At 45.5% G+C, this 21,155-nt stretch overlaps 1 long non-coding RNA gene across 1 annotated transcript; it reads right to left on the reverse strand.

Annotated features, from left to right (window-relative positions):
* Window positions 1–8,050: 8,050 nt before the first annotated feature.
* On the reverse strand, window positions 8,051–19,440 carry LOC309830878. Its single transcript, XR_014297545.1, has 3 exons — window positions 19,417–19,440; window positions 18,696–18,787; window positions 8,051–8,085 (listed from the first exon to the last, which is right to left on the reverse strand). It is a non-coding gene; the product is annotated as an uncharacterized lncRNA (long non-coding RNA).
* Between the last annotated feature and the right edge of the window lie 1,715 nt (window positions 19,441–21,155).

Here is a 21,155-nt window from a genome sequence, read left to right on the forward strand (position 1 = left end):
CTGGGGAGCTTGTTACAAATGCAGGTTCTATGGCCACACGCCCTGGAGCTCTGATTTCAAAGGTGTGGAGTGGCGCCCCAATCTGAACTTTTGCAGTACGCGGGCCTCTCACTGCTGTGGCCTCTCCCGTCGCGGAGCACAGGCTCCGGACACGCAGGCTTAGCGGCCATGGCTCACGGGCCCAGCCGCTCCGCGGCATGTGGGATCCTCCCGGACCGGGGCACGAACCCGTGTCCCCTGCATCGGCAGGCGGATTCTCAACCACTGCGCCACCGGGGAAGCCCCAGTCTGAACTTTTAACAAGTACGTTTGATGCTGATGACCCTCTGACCACACCCGAGAAGCCCTGAGTTAGTGTTTCAAACACAGCTCCAAGCATCACAGGCTTGTCATTTCCTCCTGGTTCAGTTTGAGTCCTTCCAATTTTGGTATGAGATTCTGGCGGATAAGAGATGCAGAGACCACGATAAAGGTTTAGCCAGTGAAGCCCCAGCTGTAGACAATGTCACAAAGTCCAGGCCTGTCCTAGAGCCAGTCTTAAGTGGTGTCTCTCTGATCCAAGAACCCAGAGGAAGGGGCTAGATGGTGGCAAGGGGGCTCTTTGCTTGTGAGCAGTGGTTCTTTATGAGGAGGGAGCTCCCTCTTGGATCATTTGGGAAGTTTGTTATGGTATTTTCTGTCGTTGCAAAAACTGGGTTGGGGAGCACTAGCTGATTTTAGGAGGGGAGTCAGGGATGCTGGATGTTTTGCAATAACCCCAGAGAATCGCCCCATACGCTGCACAACTTCCAAATGTCCTCCTGAAACATTCATGAAGGTAAAAAAAAAAAAAATTTTTTTTGCTTACCATCATCTGAGCCTAGAACGTAACTGTTTATCTTAGTCCGGTCGGGCTGCTATAACAGAATCCCACAGAACGGGTGGCTTATAAAAACAGACATTTATTTCTCACAGTTCTGGAGGCTGGAAGTCTGAGCTCAAGGCACCAGCAAGGTCAAATTCTGGAGAGCACCCACTTCTGGGTTACAGACCAACATCTCATGTCCTCAGCTGGCAGAAGGGGCAAAGGATCTCTCTGGGGCCTCTTTTATAGGGGCACTTATCCCAGCCATGCAGCCTCCACCATCATGAGCTAATCACTTCCCAAAGGCCCCACCTCCTAATACCATCACCTTGGGCATTAGGACTTAACATGAATTTGGGGGGGACACAACATTCAATCTATAGCACGGTTTCACACCTAAACACAACACTTTTACATATAAGGCAGTATTTTTAGTTTGTTTTACTATATACTGGATTTTTTTAAGGCATGCAGCCGCAATAGAAATCAAGACTGGACTTCATTTTATTTGGAGATTTGCAATGAGTTGTTGTGTTTTTTTTAAATCTAATTAATTAATTTATTTTTGGCTGTGTTGGGTCTTCATTGCTGCGCGGGCTTTCTCTAGTTGCGGCGAGCGCGGGTTACTCTCCGTTGCGGTGCGCGGCATCTCATTGCGGTGGCTTCTCTTGTTGCGGAGCATGCGCTCTAGGCGCGCAGGCTCCAGTAGTTGTGGTTCATGGGCTCTAAAGTGCAGGCTCAGTAGTTGTGGCGCACGGGCTTAGTTGCTCCGCGGCATGTGAGATCTTCCCACATCAGGTCTCGAAACCGGGTCCCCTCCATTGGCAGGCGGATTCTCAACCACTGTGCCACCTGGGAAGCCCTGCAATAAGTTTTTCATCTTTGATCATTTCGTCATTGATGGCACTGCCACTCAAAATATTTGAGTCATCAGTATAACACCTGTATTTGTCTGCATTTTTGCAATTGTCTCTGTGTATAAGATCTGAGTACTTCATTGTATATATTTTCTAGTATATTTGTAAGCTTTATATGTTAAATACATATTATTTTGTTATAAATAACTTTCTTATTATTTTTCTTTTATATTACTATCAGAGCATTGTATTGATTTTTTAAAAATACATGTTTTGGGGAGATGTTCACACACTAACTGATTCTCATTGAACGAAAGGAAAGGGCATTTGTAAGAAAAGGTGGGGCGATGTGCTGCCCTTGCTGGGAACCGGGGCTCCTGCCCAGAAAGAGATGAGCTATTGTGGAGGGTGCCCCCTCGTGGTGGGTGTTGGGATGACATCCCTTCCCCCACAGGAAGAAAACTGAATCTAGAAGTGTCCCCTGGGGGGGAGGAAGAGGAGGTTGGAGATTCTAAGACGTGTCCTTTCATTAAAAGAAGCAGTGTTTCATTATGCAAGCTTTTGCATGTTTGCTAAACTTGAAATTAAAAATTCAGACTTCTTTCCTCTTACAACATAACTGCTAAAATCTGTAAAATTATTTTTAAAAAACGATTGTGGGATTCACAGCTTGATGCGCATGGAAAACATATTGCTGAAAAAAGTAAAACTCGGGACTTCCCTGGTGGTCTAGTGTAAGACTCCGCACTCCCAATGCAGGGGACGTGGATTCGATCCCTGGTTGGGGAACTAAGATCCCGCATGCTACCTCGGCGTGGCCAAAATAATAATAATAAAATTTTAAAAAGGAAAACTCAGCAAAGTACTGTATCTTTCCGGATCGGCAGCATGTGGACTCTGAAAAAATTCAGGGAAATTAATAGGTTATGTTGTCACCACTTTAATTTAGAACATCGCTCATTTCCTCATGCAGGTTCTGACATGCATGGCATTTCTTGTTTTATTGTAACTCACCATTATTTATTTCTCTACTTACAGACTTACAACCCTTCAGAACAGAAAAGGAGATATGAGGTCAATAACTACTTCCTCCTGCTGACTCTGGGGTTCCTGCCCAACTTCAATGCTCATCTTCCCATACAAAATAAGAGTAGGCTCACATGGAAAGCAGAAATAGAACAGGCATTTGTAGGTTGCATAGCAGAAAGTACTTAGGGCATACATTTCCTGATTAATACAGAAGATGGGATACTGTTTAAGACAACACACACAAGGGAATTCCCTGGTGGTCCAGTGGTTAGGACTCCACACTTTCACTGCCGAGGGCCCAGGTTCAGTCCCTGGTTGGGAAACTAAGATTCCCCCAAGCTGCATAGCATGGCACACCCCCCCAGAAGAAAGTCACACATAAAATACATTTTCATTATTAATTCTCATAAAATTACCGTCAAGCTCATTTTAGGAACGAGGAGATAGAATGATGTGGGTTCTATGCCTGGGCACAGTGGTTTGTTCAGATACCTTGGACAAAAGAGCCCAGTCTTCCTGGGCCTTCAAGGCCTAATCTACCAAGTTAGAGAGTTGAACTGAAGCTTTAGTGTATGTCCCAGCTTCACATATCCGAGGACTGAGGTAAACTTTTCAGTGCTATTTTAATTATCAACATGGGATTATTCATAGGAAACTGTAGGTCACCTCTGTTCATTCTCAGACAAAGTATCCTCAAAGAATATGAACTAATTTTCATACAAGAACAGCATCATTTAGAAGGTTAATAGGATGGAATAAGTATGACAAACGTTAGACATATTCCTACTTACCGTACTGGGGCAGACTATTGAGAGTTAATCATGTTTTTAAGAGATTCTCAGTATTATTCCTGAGGACAAGTCCATGTCATATTTGCCTCTTTAAATATTTAAATATCAGGATCTAGGAATTTGAGCGCAGAGAGAAAGCACAGCAGTCCTCTCGCTCATCAGCTCCTATCTGGGAAACCCCGGGGCTGGTATCCACTGGTTGTAATTCTGAAGCAGACCTCCCTTCCATAATTAGGGTGATTGTATAATTTATCATCCAGACCGTAGAATATTTGAGAATGAAAGGGGGCACAGTTAGTAATTACACGAGACAACAGGCCTGAAGTGGACCAGGGCAGCTGGTTCAGGCTGTACGGTCACCTGTGATTAATGTCCATTCCTCAAGGTAAGAATGTCTCCAGATTGGGTCAGACTGACTCATGTTTACATCCACTTACTCTAAGAACATGAACTCTTTTCACTTTGTTTATCTCTTTTAAATATACTTGGGAGAGAAGCCTGTTAAAGAATCTCCACAGCCTGTTCATCCACTCACTCATGTACTCATTCATTCAAAGATTATTTATTGGGGCTTCCCTGGTGGCGCAGTGGTTAAGAATCCATCTGCCAATGCAGGGGACACAGGTTCGATCCCTGGTCTGGGAAGATCCCACATGCCACGGAGCAACTAAGCCCGTGCGCCACAACTGCTGAGCCTGCGACCCACAACTACTGAGCCCTTGCACCTACAGCCCGTGCTCCGCAACAAGAGAAGCCACCACAATGAGAAGCCTGCGCACCGCAACAAAGAGTAGCCCATGCTTGCCGCAACTAGACAAAGCCTGCATGCAGCAATGAAGACCCAATGCAGCCTAAAAAAAGAAAAAGAAAAAGATTATGTATTGAACCCCTTCTAAAATGCTAGGCTATGTATAGATAATGGGAATAGCAGGGATGAAAAAAACATGGCATCTGCCTTTTTGGGGCTCATCATCTCATATAGAAAATACAATGAGGAAGAGAAAAGCTGCCCCAGGTACTGGAGCTGGCCTCCGTATCACCTAGGCCTCCACGTTCCTAGGGTCTGGCCTGGCTCTCAAAGCCAGGCCCTGGCAGTCTCCTATCAAATATATACAATGTTACAGAACCTCAACATCAGACAAGGTCACTCTGGGACTGTGATGGGTCAAGACAAAAGCAAGACCACTCTGTAGTCATGTCTGAATACAGACGAAACACGGATATTTTCTAAACCACAGAAACGACCAAATATCCCTTTCTCCCTGCTATATGAGCTGCTGTTTCTTACCAATTACAGCGTCAGTTTTGCCTAAGTGGTCCCCCCTTCTAGGTGAGATTAAGATACCCAGTCATAGAATTATCCCTGCTTCCTGACAGCATCCAATCCACCCCAAAGCTCTGCTCCATTGGACCCTCCCCAAATCACCTAACACAAGTCCAAATCCATGTCCTGCAGAGGGCTTCCCACAGTGTCCATCCCTCCACTGCCATGGGCAATAAACCCAACGTACTCAACCGCGGTGTGTGAGCTCCTGGTAGGATAATTATGACTCCGGAGGAAACCTAACATAGCACCCATTCTCTGTTTTACAAATATATCAATATGTGAAACATAGTTTTTGTGCTTTAATGGGTCTTGTTGCTCTTTGAAAAAGACGGCATAAATATGGAAAAAAAATTATCGATATATTTAAATGCTATAAATCTCTGAGCAGCTAAATCTGCTTACTGTTTGCCCAGATCAAAGCCTGCTTTGGAGATGAAGAGAAAGTCTTTTATCTCCATGAATTTCTTTTGTTCCACTGTGAAGCAAGGATCTTATCTTTTGCACCAACATAATGCCGTTTTATAATCTAGGCTACAGCAGTCAGTGATTTCATGAGTTCTCAAGGCCTCTCCGCCGTGCACTGAAGTTGTGTTTATCCATTTCTATTTTCTCTGCAGGATGCTTCTAAAATATAATTTGAAGGCTGTAATTGTTTTTGTCCCTAAAAAGATAGGAGAAATAGAGTGGAATGGGCTGTCTCCGGAAGTACCACTGGATGGCCTCTGGAAGGATGCTGCCTAGGCTGATGGTAATCTTTCAAGGATGCTGTAGAGGAGATGCTTATCTGGGCAAAGGGGTTGCTTTCATCTCTATAGTTACATTCATGCTTCTTCCATAGAGTGTAACCTTCTGTAGTACAGAGCCCCAGGGCAGTACAGAAATCCGCTGACAGTAGGTAGTTAATGTGTCTTTGCCTGTTATATAACTGATATCAGTCACCAGGGGAGCAAGTGTAGGCAGTCATAAAAGTAGCCTTCATTTTTCTTCCCTTGCTCTTACTCTTAAAAGTTTCTACACATGTATCAAGTTCAAAGGAGTTATTACTTAGAACTTAGAAAAACTTCAAACTGTCCTCTGCTTAGATCTCTCCTTCCAACTAGTCACCCTGCAAGATTCTAGAATCTTAGACTACATTCTATCACATAGAACATTCTAGATTTCATTTTTGCTTTAGTCACTGAAAATAATGGTGACCAAAGTTTTCCTTTATATCACTTCTATATATACTTCCAGGGAGGGAAGATGGACCGGAAGTTTAGTTATCTTACAGCTTTTTCAAATAGAAACTCATTTTCCTCTCAACTAATAAAGTGTAGAGAAATCAAAATCAAAAGCATCAGCAGGGGCTTCCCTGGTGGCGCAGTGGTTGAGAGTCCGCCTGCTGATACAGGGAACATGGGTTCGTGCCCCGGTCCGGGAAGATCCCACATGCTGCGGAGCGGCTGGGCCCGTGAGCCATGGCCGCTGAGCCTGTGCATCCGGAGCCTGTGCTCCGCAACGGGAGAGGCCACAACAGTGAGAGGCCCGTGTACCGCAAAAAAAAAAAAAAAAAAAGCATCAGCAGTTAATACCTCCTAGAAACCTGGAACTTTTCAATGTGAACTACAAAGAAGATTCATACCCTTTAAAGAATTCGTAAACTCAGGAACTGCTGAAGGCGGGCAATTTTTGAGGTATGAAAGATACAAAGAGTCACAGTGTGTAATTTTTATATAAATTTTGGGTCTTGGACCTCCTGAAATGGACATAAAGTGGGCTGAAAGATGCAATTGAGAGACAACTTTCTTCACTAAACCACAGTTGGTATTTTCATACCACTTGGTCCTTCCTGTGAAACTTGAAGATGCCCAGAACCCTTGTATCCAACTGGAATCCACCAACCCCAGCTTACCTCTTGGGAAAACAACACATGTAAGAAATAAACAAAAACAAAAATTCAGCCAAGTTATTAAGACAAGCAAACCATTTAAAACTGACAAAAGCTATCTCATGTGGAAAATACAAATACTGAACCAATCTCCCTGGTTTATGAATGTAACTAATAGCTAATCACATAGAGCATTGAGACTCAGGGACAGATTTCTGGCTTTGTGACCTGGTCTCTGGGGACTTCTGACTGGAGAAACAACTCAGAGGGGCTCTGTGACCTGTTCTGTAGACATCTGTTACCTTCATTCATTCCTACACACTTTTCATTTATTCTTTCAAAAGATGCTGTCACAGGCACTGAATTTATATAAAAGATGAAAACGACTGGCCTCTGCCCTTGAGAAGTTTCTGGACAGACTTCTTTTTTCTTTTTTGAGACAGACATTTAAAAAAATGAAAATACTGAAAGGAAGTTTCTATGCTAGGAGAACCCAGGGCCAGCTACGTAATTTGCAGGGCTCAGTACAGGAACCCTTTGTTCTAAAAATCAGGGGAAAAGTGCCATGAAAGTTCAAAAGACAAAGCTTTTCGTTTCATCCACAGTCTCTCTTCCAACTTGTCCTGGTGTTTTTATTTGCTATTTATGTTGCTCTAAGTAAAGAAAAGTTAAGATTTGAAATCAAGAGCATGAACTTTGCCTTAAATCTTTACGTTGTGCAATGCCACTTCTAAATGCAAAAACAGCAACTCTTAGCTCATATATTGAATCACAGAAATTACATAATTTGTATTTTGATTCTCATACATGTATATGTGTTTCATTCTTATTAAGACAGTGGAAACATTTCCCCAAACTAGCTCAACTGTTTTTATTTTGCTTCTCAATATTCACACATTTCCCACCATTCCCCACCTTCAGGGAAAGCCCTGAAAGGAGAAGAAATGACGGATTGCCCTTTCTTCTCCTTTCCTTTTATGTTATTTTCAGTGGAATCCGTGGCTAATTCAGGGGAGTGGCACAAGTAAGAAATACTACGATAGAGTCCCTTGGCCATTCATGTTTCTTCGAACATCATTACCTTCTGCGTTTTGAAGCTAGTTCTGGTCAAAGCAGTTTCTGATTCGAAAAGAAAGCCTCTAAGAGCCGCCAGCACCCTTGCTCACTCATAAACATAACACACTTACCTGGATTCACTTGGAGTCTGCTGAACGCTCTGCATCGTGGGTCTGCCGTGGATCTGCCGGGAACTGCCTGCTCTCTGGGGCATCACAGATGCAGATGCAAAGGAGGCTCGGGGAACAGCAGACGTACATGTAGCATGGGTTTACTCTGCTCATCCATCTGCTTCACTGTCCCACTGGACTTCCCTTAAAAACACAGGTTCACACGGTTGGTGGGAATATAAATTGGTACAACCACTATGGGGAACAGTATGGAGGTTCCTTACAAAACTAAAAATAGAACTACCGGGGGCTTCCCTGGTGGCAGTGGTTAAGAATCTGCCTGCCAATGAAGGGGGCACGGGTTCGAGCCCTGGTCCGGGAAGATCCCACATGCCGCAGAGCAAGTAAGCCCGTGCACGATGACTACTGAGCCTGCGCTCTAGAGCCCGCGACCCACAACTACTGAGCCCGCGTGCTACAACTACTGAAGCCCGCACACCTAGAGCCCATGCTCCTCAACAAGAGAAGCCACTGCAATGAGAAGCCCGTGCACCGCAACGAAGAGTAGCCCCTGCTTGCTGCAACTAGAGAAAGCCTGCGTGCAGCAACAAAGACCAAATGCAGCCAAAAATAAATTAATTTTTTTTTAAAAAAAGAAAGAACTATCATAAGATCCAGCAATCGCACTCCTGGGCATATATCTGGAGAAAACTATAATTTGAAAAGATACATGCACCCCAATGTTCATTGCAGCACTATTTACAGTAGCTGGAAGCAACCTAAATGTCCATTGACAGAAGAATGGACAAAGAAGATGTGGCACATATATACAATGGAATATTACTCAGCCATAAAAAAAGAATGAAATAATGCCATTTGCAGCAACATGGATGGACCTAGAGATTATCATACTAATTGAAGTAAGAGAAAAACAAGTATCATATCACTGATATGTGGAATCCAAAAAAGATGATACAAATTAACTTATTTACAAAACAGAAACAGACTCACAAACTTAGAAAACAAACTTATGGTTACCAAAGGGGAAAGGTTGGGGGGGAGGAAGGATAAATTAGGAGTTTGGGATTAACAGATACACACTACTATATATAAAATAGATAATCAACAAGGACCTTCCATATAGTGCAGGTAACTCTACTCAATATTTTGTAATAACCTATATGAGAAAAGCATCTGGAAAAGAATGGATATATGTATGTGTATAATTGAATCACTTTGCTGTACACCTGAAACTAACACACATTGTAAATCAAATATACTCCATTATAAAATAAAAAGTAAATTGAAAAAACAGGTTCAAAGTTAAACGTAGTAAGAATTTCAAGTCTAATGCAACAGCAGAGCTATAAGCCAAAGACGGAGCCCGTCTAAGCAGGGATCCTGCCTGACTGCCCAGGTCATGTGGAGGAAGCCCGCCCAGGGGCATGAAAGTCCATGATGAAAGGTGTGGTGCCTTCACCACACCTTCACGGAGCCCAGCAGGAGGCTTCTTTCTGCAGAGACAGCACAGCACGGTGGCTGAGAGCTTGGGCTCTGGGGCCAGACCCCAGCATTGCCTGCTTGTATCCTCGGATAAGTTACTTACTCTCTCTGTGCCTCAGCTTTCCTGCCTGTAAAATGGGCATAACGATGGTTCCTAGATCATAGAGTTATTGTGAGGATTAGATTTTAATGTACATATAAATATTTAGAATCATATGACTTGGCATCTAGCAAGCCGTGAATAAAGATGAGCTGTTGCTAGTAGAGACGAATGTATGAGATGATGCTTCCAAACACCAACATCTAGGGCTCCATACTCAGTAACCAACTTTCTGATAGTAATTTAACTTCCTCTATCCAACTGCCTGCAGGCAACGGATATGCTTGATAGTACCTTCCTCACTGGAAAATAATAAATAGATATTCTGCTTTGCAAATTTGAAAAACAAGAACAAAAACATACAGAGGGAAGTAATTAATCTGGTGAGGCTCTCTGATGGAGGAAGAAAATGAGCTTTATCACAAGGCATAATGGATCCTAGCCATGATGGCTTTCAGTTTTACAGATGAAGAAACCAAAGCACAAAGAAGTAATTCACCAAACACAAGGCTGTTATGTGGCAGGACCAGGCTTACACTCAGAAGTGCCGTGTCCATGCACACCCTCCACCCCACTGTACTCTGCGCCCCACTCCTAGCACGTGCTGCACACACACCTCCCCCCAATCAGAGTGGCTGCGGACCTTTCCCAGGAGTGAAACAGCCCACCTTGCAGGATGCAGAGGAGAGAACTTCTGGAGAGACAGCTGGAAGGAAAGAACTGACGACTGTCAGGTAGGTGATGCCCGCGGGTCTGCCCTCTTCAAGGGAAATGTAATGCTAGATTGTCTGCCCTCTGAGTTCTAAAAGCTGGGAGCCATTCTGGAATTTCCACTCCCAGGTGAGATGATAGTGGGAGGAGGATTTTAGATTTATCAGGAATTGCAGGTCTTTGGGGCTGAATGGTGTCCGTACAGGAAGAACAAGATCTGCTAAACTAATTCTATATAAGTTAGAATTTGAAAAGGTGGGGAAACAGTTTTTGAAATAAAAATGTAAATAGGGCCATCGAGTGTGGAGCAGTATCACCCACACATGGGAAGCCTAGCCTAAAGCTGTGGAAATAAGTCGTCTACAGATCCCTCCAGAAGTTTAAATGTGGTCCGGGGAGGATGTTATCTGAGAGGACCAAAGGACAACACAGTTAGATTCTTTGAGACTCGGGAAAACAGAGACTGTTAAGGCATCAGGGAACCTACTCATGATTTTCCAGTGTCTGTTTAAGGACACTCTTGTGTTTGGACACGTTTCCCTCGTGCTGCATTGTGAAATAAACAGTGGACCAGTGTCGGCCACCAAGAGTGGTCTTGGGTTGCACTACGAGCTATAGGGTGAGTAAGAAGCAGGACTTTGACCCACAGCTTCAAAAACTATGAGTATCTCGAGCTTCCCTGGTGGCGCGGTGGTTGAGAGTCCGCCTGCCGATGCAGGGGACACGGGTTCGTGCCCCAGTCCGGGAAGATCACACATGCCGCGGAGCGGCTGGGCCCGTGAGCCATGGCCGCTGAGCCTGCGCGTCCGGAGCCTGTGCTCCGCAACAGGAGAGGCCACAACAGTGAGAGGCCCATGTACGGCAAAACAAAACAAAACAAACAAACAAACAAAAACTATGGGTATCTCAATCCCAGACATTCATTTGAGCACAGAGACAGTGAGATCAGATCGAATGCTGATTTAACCAGATATTTTAGGAAAGCCCTTGAAAACAGTAATAGCATCACAGATGCAAAACTCCTGCCATCAGGCTGCGTGATGTTATGGATGCTTTTGCATGTGTGTGTGTGTGTGTGTGTGTGTGTGTGTGTGTAAGTGGCTGAGCTTATTAGGTCCCAGTGGACGTGTTCAGCTCCCTGTCTCCCATGGCAGTTTTTCCACATTAAAGATTAGGGAGAGGGCTGCAACAATCCTGTGCTTCCTCTGTTTGTCTGTTTTGGAGGACATTGAGGTCTACTGGGGCTGTGTTGTAACTGACGGTTGATCTAAGGAGAAAGGAAAAGGATGGCCAGGCACGTGCCCCTGAAATTTTAGTAGGAAGACCTTCTAGAGGACAGAGCAGCAGGAAGATGTTTAGGAGAGAAGGCCCTTCTCATGCTGCTTTCCTGTCTCTTTAAGATGGTACAGGTCCCAGGAGTTCACCTTCTCCTTCTGCTTTCCCAAAACTTCAATGAGCATTTTCTTTACACCAGGCACAGGCATCACCTCTCCTCCTGCATCCCTGTCCCAGCCCCTCAGCTCCACCCTGCCCCCTCCGAATGAAAAATGTTGCTGCCTTATCAGTACACAAAGGATGCTGCAGCCACCAAGCCATCACATTACAGCCGCCCCATCGGTGAGCCCCGAGGGCACTCAGGGTGGAAACAGGATGCCCGCTATCAAGCCCTCAGCCACTGCAGCCACTCCCGAAGGTGCACCCTGAGGGGCCTCAGGATGGGGAAGCACAGGATGCTGGCCCCAGAGAGCTGAGGTGCATGTCAAAGGAATGATCTCAGTGAGCCCAGACTCACATCTTCCCATACCTAGAAAAGCGCTAAATTCCTTAACTTGAGATGCCTGGTTTTCTTTAATTAACAGTGATCTTTTGATGTTCCAACTACCTGGTCTTTGTGGCAAAACCCCCTATAGATCCTGGCTTCTCCCTTACCTCTTGGGAGCAGTCCATCAGAGCAATCTGAGAGGCTGCATCCTGGGCTTAAGTCCTCAGTTTTGTCTGCCAAATAAAACATTCTTCTCAACTTTTAGGTTGTGCTTTTTTTTTTTTCAGTCAACAACCCTATTCAGCTCTCTTAAGGCCTCTGGGCAATGACTGCCCCCTGCTTCCTCTGCTGCCTGGCGGGCTTCAGGAGGGGAATGTCTGACTAGGACTGTGGCATATGAATTGCTTTCCTTTATTCCCATATTTATCCTGCATGAAAAACCAGGACCAGGGTGTGTACAAATTTCAGGATATGTCTGACAGATGCCCTGCTAGCTGCTGAAAAATGATTAAAGGAGAAATGTGTTTATTTATCCATGTATTTATTTATTTATTACCTTTGCTGTGCAAAATATAAGGACTCCTCTCCAAAGATGTAGATGTGAATGTTTACTTTTTTAATTTTTAAAAGGACAGAGAATATGTCACATCAATCACCACTGGATACACTGCAAACCTCAAATGAAGGGGGAAATGGAAAAGACATACAGTTTTTGATCCTGATTTGCAATATTAATAAAACCTTTGTTGCTAGTTAGCTTGTGAGTAGAATGAAATAGAAATATCTTGTTAGTGGTAAATTTATTCAGGAACTAACTGGAAGGCTAATTTGAATTTATAGAAAATGTATAGATTTGTTTTTCTTCTGGCTTAAGAAACCAGCTTTAATGTACAGAAATAATGGGAACTAGGTGGCATATGTTCTTTGCTGGTTTAAGAATTGGGACACCCAGACTTAGCTCTGCCCCGTAAGGAAAGAATGACCTGCAAACGCCCGGCTTTGGGACCAGACTGACCTTGGCTGAAATCTCGGAGGACCACAGTGGATCCCTCACTCACTACCTTTGGCTTCCCTTCTCCACCAACAGCTAATAGTAATGAAATACTCAGCTGAGAGTCATTGCAAGGATTAAATGAGATACTGTATTTAAGACCTTTCGTGCATTTGAAACACACAGAAAATTTTCAATTACTTAGCCCTGTGACCTTCGGACAAGTCAACCTCACCGGGTTTTGTTCTCTCCAATTCCAAATTCTCTTTGCAAACAGCCTACAGATATTAGAGAGACTTGTAATTAGCATATCAAGCACCAGCCTAATTCTGCCAGCTCCTCCTCTCACTGCAATTACACTGTTTATATGTAAATGGCACTGCCAGTCCCTGGGTTGTGCCTGCAGAACTCAACCAAGAAAGTAGTGTCCCATCTTACTGACCCTCCTCCCTTCCTTAGTGGACGCTTGTTCACTGGGAACACAATGGTCCATGTCTGACCAGCCCCTAAGGAACTGACCGGGTTGACAAAATGCAGTTTGAATTCTCAAGATTTTTCTGTGGTTCAGTGATGGGAACAGACATGACCCCACATGTGAGCAGTAGCCACCTGTGGTCTGGAGGGAAGGTGGAGGAAGGTAATTGTACTTGGATGGAGTGTTGCAATGGGCTATGACAGCCTCTTGAAGCTTTTGGAAGCTAAGGGAATTTTAACTGACCTGAAATCACCATCAAGATGTGTGTTTGTGTCCGTTGGTGGGAATGTAAATTGGAGCAGCCGCTATGGAGAACAGTATGGAGGTTCCTTAAAAAACTAAAAATGAAGCTACCATATTATCCAGCAATCCCACTCTTGGGCATATATCTGGAGAAAACTGTAATTTGAAAAGATACATGCACCCCAATGTTCATAGCACGCCATGTTCACTATTTACAATAGCTAAGACATGGACGCAACCTAAATGTCCATTGACAGAGGAATAAAGAATATGTGATACACACACACACACACACAGGAATATTACTCAGTCATAAAAAAGAATGAAATAATGCCATTTGCAGCAACATGGATGGACCTAGAGATTATCATACCGAGTGAAGTAAATCAGAGAAAGATAAATATCATATGATGCCAGTTCTACATGGAATCTAAAAAAATGATACAAATGAACTTATTTACAGTAACAGACTCACAGATATAGAAAACAAACTTATGGTTACTCAAGGGGAAAGGGGTGGGGAGAGATAAATTAGGAGTTGGGATTAACATATACATACTACTATATATAAAATAGATAAACAACAAAGACCTACTGTAGAGCACAGGGAACTATATTCAATATCTTATAATAAGCCTATAATGGAAAAGAATCTGAAAAAGAATATATATATATATATATACACATATAACTGAATCACTTTGGTGTACACCTGAAACTAACGCAACATTGTAAATCAACTAGACTTCAATTTAAAAAAAGATATGTGTGTGTGTGTGTGTGTGTGTGTGTGTGTGTGTGTGTGTGTGTGCATGTGTGCATCCGTGTAGATTCCAAGAGGAACTTGTATAGTCAGGAAGCTTTGCTGGAATGGGTCTCAGGACTTGCTGGCTGACTTCATTTTCCACCCAAACATCTGAATCAGCCCTAGTTAAGCCTCATTCATTCAGCAAATAATTTTTGCCCAACAGAGAACACAAATATGACTAACCATTGCTTTGGCCTCAAAGACTCTTGTTAAGCAGCCAGGGAACCAGCAAGGTGGACGTGTTACACTGTGTCGGGGAGAGGGGTGCAGTGGACACAGAGGAAAGGGTGAATGATTTTCCCTGATGAAGGAGGAGGGGGCTGGTAGAGAGATGGTCTAGAAAGGAGGTGACCGCTTTTGTCTTTTCCAAATTTGCATTCCCTTGATTATTAAGGCTCCTTCCCTGCTCCACATTCTAAAGAAAGACGCTAGCTCTTGCCATCTGTCAAGTTGGAGCCTCCCAACTGGGGACGTGATGTTATCCCCAAGCTAAGTGTGTCGGGGTGGGGGGATTGCACAGCTGAGAAACGCAAGCTGAGCCCGGTCTCACTGCCTTGCTGGGGCCTGTTCCCCACGAGGAGGGCTCAGCAGGCTCTCATTAACCTTCTCCCGAGTGAGCCGGGAAACTGGGCAGCCAACAGCTTAGGGTTACCACAGGGCAGTGAAACAGCAACCGGCTGTGCTCCCCAAACAAAGCTCCCGGCTAAGTGTAAACAGCAGGTGGGGGCCCCTTTCAGTGAGAGAGGGCTCGTTTCAGTGGAATGAGGCCTCTCGGGGTCAAGAAGAATATGGAAAAGTGGTTTATGGGTGGGTCTCTCCATTTCCATGCAACCCACCCAAGGGCAGGCCTGACAGGTATCCCGCAGCCACCGTTAGGAGCTTCCGAGTCCTCGGGCGGTGGTTCTTCAATTTCCCCCGAGTCAGCATCACCTGGAGCTCCATTCCAGGGTCCTATTCGTAGGTCTGTGGTGGGACTTGAGAATTTGTGTTTCCAGCAAGTTCCCAGGTGAGACCACGTTTGACCACCGCTGTCCCAGGGCATGACTGATCCCTGTGCCTAAAGCAAACCTTGCAGATCACGATCTGAGATTTAGTGCAATCTTGCACGCAAAGATAAAGGCCCCTGGTAGAGATATACGATTCACTCTTGCCAGGGACATTATAGGAGAAGGAAAAGATTATTAGATGATTGTTGTTAGACCAGATACGATAAGAAAAGGATGTTTGATTAAAGATCACTTTTGTCTCACTTGACTGGGTGGGTGGGTGACAGGTTTCTCAGTACAAGTTCTTTATCCCATTAAGGTTTATCATTTGTTAAATTGTTGTTTTAACTTTTTAAAAATCAAGAATGCTGGGACTTCCCTGGTGGGCCAGTGGGTAAGACTCCATGCTCCCAAAACAGGGGGCACAGGTTTGATCCCTATTAGGGGAACTAAGATCCTGCATGCCACACAGCTCGGCCAAATAAATAAATTTTTTTAAAAAAGAAGAAGAATGCTAACGTCTTCCCAGAAGTCTGTTGGGTTTGGGACATACACTCTTTTACACCAGGATCACAAGCCCACTCAAGTTCACTAAGGAGGACCCAGAGCTACCCCTTCAGACCTCCAGGAAACGGTGCCCCGCTGCGTGGCATGAGGGAATCTGAGAGCGTTTGCCTTCTGCACAGCAGTGGAGTTCTTTGTCTCCACATCTCTCTGCCAGCGATCTGTCTAGGCTCCCTGTGGCTGTTTGCTCTAGTACTTTTTCCGTCTGTGGGTTTGGTCTCCTGCAGTGATGGCCTGGACCGCTGAACACATCTGCCTTTGCAGCTCTGCTCCCCACATCTATCCGACACAGCCGCTGTGTCCCTGAGCTCCCAGGAGAGAAAATCTGGTTGACCCAGCCTGGGCCAGGTGTCTGCCCCTGGTCCTGTGAGGGCGGCTGCCAGCTCCCGGGGTCAAGGGTCGCGCACTCATCCTGAAAGGAGAGTGTGGGCAGCGAGGCTGAGATGGACGCTGTCAGCTACCACCAGCTTGGGGACCCTACCTCCACAGGACTCTGTGTGTAAAGCACGCAGGCACTCAGTAACTAAGGTAAGTTTCCTCTCTTCTTCATTTCTTCTGCAAATTCGCCAATTCGTAGGGATTTAGAGAACCAGGTAGAGGATTCTGGTTAACCGCCTGTGGAGGATGGCAGGGGTAGGATGGTTTTCTGAGCCCTGATCTGCCCCCTTAAAGCCACACAACTCCTGTCACCTCAGGGCTCGGGCACATCCTCAGCCCCGGCTCCATGGAAGCAGGTCTGTCAGCTCAGGACACCAAGGGAGTCACACAGCTCTTTCACACTCCAGAGAAGTGTGACCATTTGTCAATTTTTTTTTTTTTTTTTTTTGCAGAAAAGGTGACAAAAATTATGCATGTGTAAAATTATACCTTGATCTCAAGGGTCTAAACCATATCGTTAACTGTAATCCAAATGCTTGACTGAAGGTGTGGATTTCATAGCATGTGTGTTATTTTGGGCCAGTTTATGGGAGAAAAAAAAAAAAAAACTTTTGTAAGCCCCGACAAACAGAGACAATGGCTTATAAAAGTCAGCATGAGGCGTCTGGGTAGGTTCTCTAGGGGAGGATTCCTTTCCTTTCTTCCCCTCTGCTCCCCTCCCCTCCTTCCTTTCTTTTGTTTGTTCGTTTTTGAATTTAAATTTTGTCAATATTTCGAGGACTTTCTGTCAACAGAGGTTGTGTTTTTATTGGTAGAGTTTTGACCTATCACAACTTGACACTGTTGTGTCAGGCGGGGACCCCGTGCTACAGTCAAAGGTCAGGAGGACACTCATGTCCTAATACCTGTTCTCGCAGCCCCTCCCTGGGGGTCCGTGGGTAGACAGGAGTAAACTATTACTGGCCACGTGTCAAATCAACCATTAGCTAACCAGGCACCGTAAGAACATAGGGAAATTATCTCCTTTGGGAATTCTGACTATTGTTTTTAAGCTTTTTTTTGGCCACACTGTGCAGCATGCAGGATCCTAGTTCCCTGACCATGGATCGAACCCGTGCCCCCTGCATTGGGAGTGTGGAGTCCTAGCCACTGGACTGCCAGGGTATTCCCTGTTTTTAAGCATTTTCATGCTGGGAGGAAAGAAAATCCTGAAGATATATGTCACTGTGTTTATACTTAAAAGAGTGTCTCTTAAATTTACACCACTGATTCCTAGAAGAATTTAGCAAAGGAAAAGGCAAAGTGAAAAGTTCTAACTAGAAAAGTAGCATTTTCTCTTTTGGATTTTTCAAACCATTTGAACAAATTATGGAAAATAACATCTTGTCCACCAGCTATAATGAACATTCGTGCACTGTGGTGACGTCTCTTCCACACTTCTCTTCTTGTATATTTTAGAAAGAAAAGCTTTTATCCAGTATTATTTCCCTTCGTGTTTTGTTTTCCTGCTTTGAACCGGCATCTGAAGAGGCCATAGAGCCTTCTTAATTTGAAAATATTCTTGTCTTTGGGACTATGGGGTCGTGACTCTTAATGTGCATCCGAATCACCCAGAGGGTTTGTTTCAATACAGATCGCTGAGGTCCAAACCAAGAGTTTCTTTTTTTTTGGCGGTACGCAGGCCTCTCACTGTTGTGGCCTCTCTCGTTGCGGAGCACAGGCTCCGGACGCGCAGGCTCAGCGGCCATGGCTCACGGGCCCAGCTGCTCCGCGGCATGTGGGATCCTCCCGGACCGGGGCACGAACCCGTGTCCCCTGCATTGGCAGGCGGACTCTCAACCACTGCGCCACCAGGGAAACCCCAAACCGAAAGTTTCTGATTCAGCAGGACTGGGGAGAACCTGCATTTCCAGCAAGATCTCCGGTGATGCTGTGGCTGCTGGTCCAGGGGCCATACTTTGAGAACTGCTGGTCTAGAGAAAACAGGCAGCCGCTGAGCAGCTTTCCCTGCCCGACTCCTGCCTACCTGCCTGGGCCCCCTGTCCCACCTTGTGGGACTTTGCACAGGGGTGGGGGGAGGGCTCCGGAGAGGAGGAACAAGGGCCTCAAACCTGACATCTTCAAAAGGGGAAAAAAACCTTTTACGTAAATCCACCTTTCAGTAGTTTACAAACACTCTCATTAAATTATAGAAAAAAATTAAAGATTTTGTACATCATATTTAGAGATGAAAGTACACAAATCATATGAAACAGAGTTTTAGCCATTCATCAGCCTCACCGGATCGCCTTACCTCGGTGCAATTTCCTTTCCACCACACCTTGCTAGCTCCCATTTCAAGTTCAGCCTCACAGTAGAAAGTCTTTTCTAAGCACTGAGAAGTTCCTGAAGGAAAAGGGGAGCAATAGCTATAACATTCCACTGACGTTTTGGCAAGCAAACTCCAGGTGAGAATTTCAAGAGACAATGAAAAGCAAAGGCTTGGCCTCCAGAATTCAAATACTTTTTGTAAATTTCCCCATCCTGCCTATAAAGGGAATGTGGCAATTTTGCAAATGAAGGTCTAAAAAAGTGCCTTAAGTACCTTCTCTTAACCATAGGAAGTTTAGTCAACTGCTGATTTAAGGAAACATGTCACATTTTATATCAGCTGGAGAAACTGACAACATGCATGTTTTTCACTTAGAAGTGCAAAAATTTAGCCCTGTTTTCTCAACCTTATTAAAGTTGAGAACTTTATCACTAACACCTGGATTAAAACCGTAACTACCCAAAGATGAGACAATTAATTAACCAGTGAAAACAGCAGACAAACTTCTTTAGCTCAGAAATGGGAGACGGAACAGTGTGAGGGAGGGCCTCGTTTTTCACCATGGATTACACACGTACAGAACAAAAGTCAGTCGAGGGATACATAAGTCAAAATGCTTTTATTTAGTTGGATTATACAAAAAGCAATAAATAAACTTCATAATTTATTTTTAATAAAAATAGAGAAGAAAAAGTTCGCTTACTGCCCTGGGAAGGTCAGCTCCTGGGCGTGGGCTCCTGGCTCTCTGCTTCCCAGAGCATCACCTGGTTAGGAGCTCCTACAACGCAGGTTAAAATCGTTGATTCCATCATTGTTCTCCTGGGTAAAAGACACACACACAGCCTCTCTTTAGACGAGCAAGAGGTGTCTTTTCCCTGGAATCTGGACTGTCCTGTGGGGAGCACCCTACCTTGGAACTGCCCTTGGCCTTGCAGCCGGCCGTGCTCGGAACTGGGAACGCCAGGCGGGGAGGGCGCGGCAGTTCTGGGTCCAGGCCCGGCTGGTCACCCTAGGCGGCAGGGGACAGACAGGCCGACAGCCAGTGAAGACGGAGGAGCCACCTGGAGGGCGCGTGGCCCTCCCCACTGGGCCCACCTCCCCCGCGGGCACTCAGGCAGCCTGGGAGTCTGTGGTCCCGCGTCTGAAATCAGAGCACACACCGTGCCCATCCCTAGGCTGTGGTAAGAATCAAGTCCTTTCACCAGCCAAAGGGCTTAAAATAGCACCTAGTAGCCAAAGGTGCTGGTTGCTGTTATCACATAAAGGATGGGAGGATGGTAGGGAGGCTGCGACAGAAGGACAATGCGCTGGGCCCCCTCCCCGAGCCCTTGGCCGCACTTTGCATACAGCTGGAGCGCAGCCCCGAGGTCCCTGAGCCAACAGCGACAAAGGGCCCAGAAAGGAGCCGTCACTGCCAAAGCTGCAGAATAAAGACTCAGCCCGCAGACAGCGGCCGCCCGGGCCCCACTGTCCCGGCCCTCACCCCTGTCTTCTCTCTCAATTAACATAACTAAAGGAGGAACCCAAGGCCTCTGTCCTCAGCTCACCCAGTCTCAAGTCCAATGCTAACCGTCCGCTCCGGGGAACCCGGTGAAAAGGAAGGTGGTCAAAGTTAGAGGCCCGGGGTCTTGCACGGTCACAATACAGAGCATCAGGCTTATTTCTTAATCACTTTCAGAACGAAACCACTTTGCAGCCTCCTTCTTAAGAGATGGGCGTGTTTAGCAGTTTAAACAGGCAGATCCCCACCCCTCAGCCGGGCCCTCAGGACGCCAGGTGGGTGGGGCTGGGCCTCAATTCACCAGCATCATCGGATTAGCTTTCTGTCCTTGGCAAGGTCACCCAGAGCCCAGCTGCAAACGCACATTTGTAATGAGACAGGGTGGGGTCACCCGTCTCCACCTGCCAGCGAGACAGCCCAGTTTCCTAGGTGACAGGCGGTGCTATTTTCCTGGGTAAAGTCACAGGGAGGAGAGGGAAGTAAAAGTGAAAATAAAAACGAGCCGGGACACCGGCCCGACCGCCCCCGACTGGTAAAGGCTGACCTCCAGCCGTCACTGCGGACTGTGGGCCTTAATCCTTCTCCCAGTCAATACCATCCATGGCAAGTTTGATTGTTCGCCATTTATTATTCAATTTGCATTCAGAGGCCAAATAAATAAAGCAAGCACAACAGCGCAATTTGCCTTTTCACAAGTGAGTTACACTTGCTTTCTGTGTAGCAATTAATGCTACGTTCTCAAGTTACGACAGTGAAGCTTGTAAGAACGTAGACTTCTGTCTCTGAAGGAAACAGAAATCGCATTTCTTCAAGAACTTTGCAGGGGTGTGGTTTACATGTATCTGTGTATCCATCCATGTACCTACAGAAATGCCCCAGCTCTGTACAGTCACACTGCATTGCTTTTCTTCCTCCTTTCCTTCCTCCCTCCCTCTCCGTTC

This window comes from Grampus griseus (assembly GCF_964374135.1).
Source record: "Grampus griseus genome assembly, chromosome: 12".
Classification (NCBI taxonomy): Eukaryota; Metazoa; Chordata; class Mammalia; order Artiodactyla; family Delphinidae; genus Grampus; species Grampus griseus.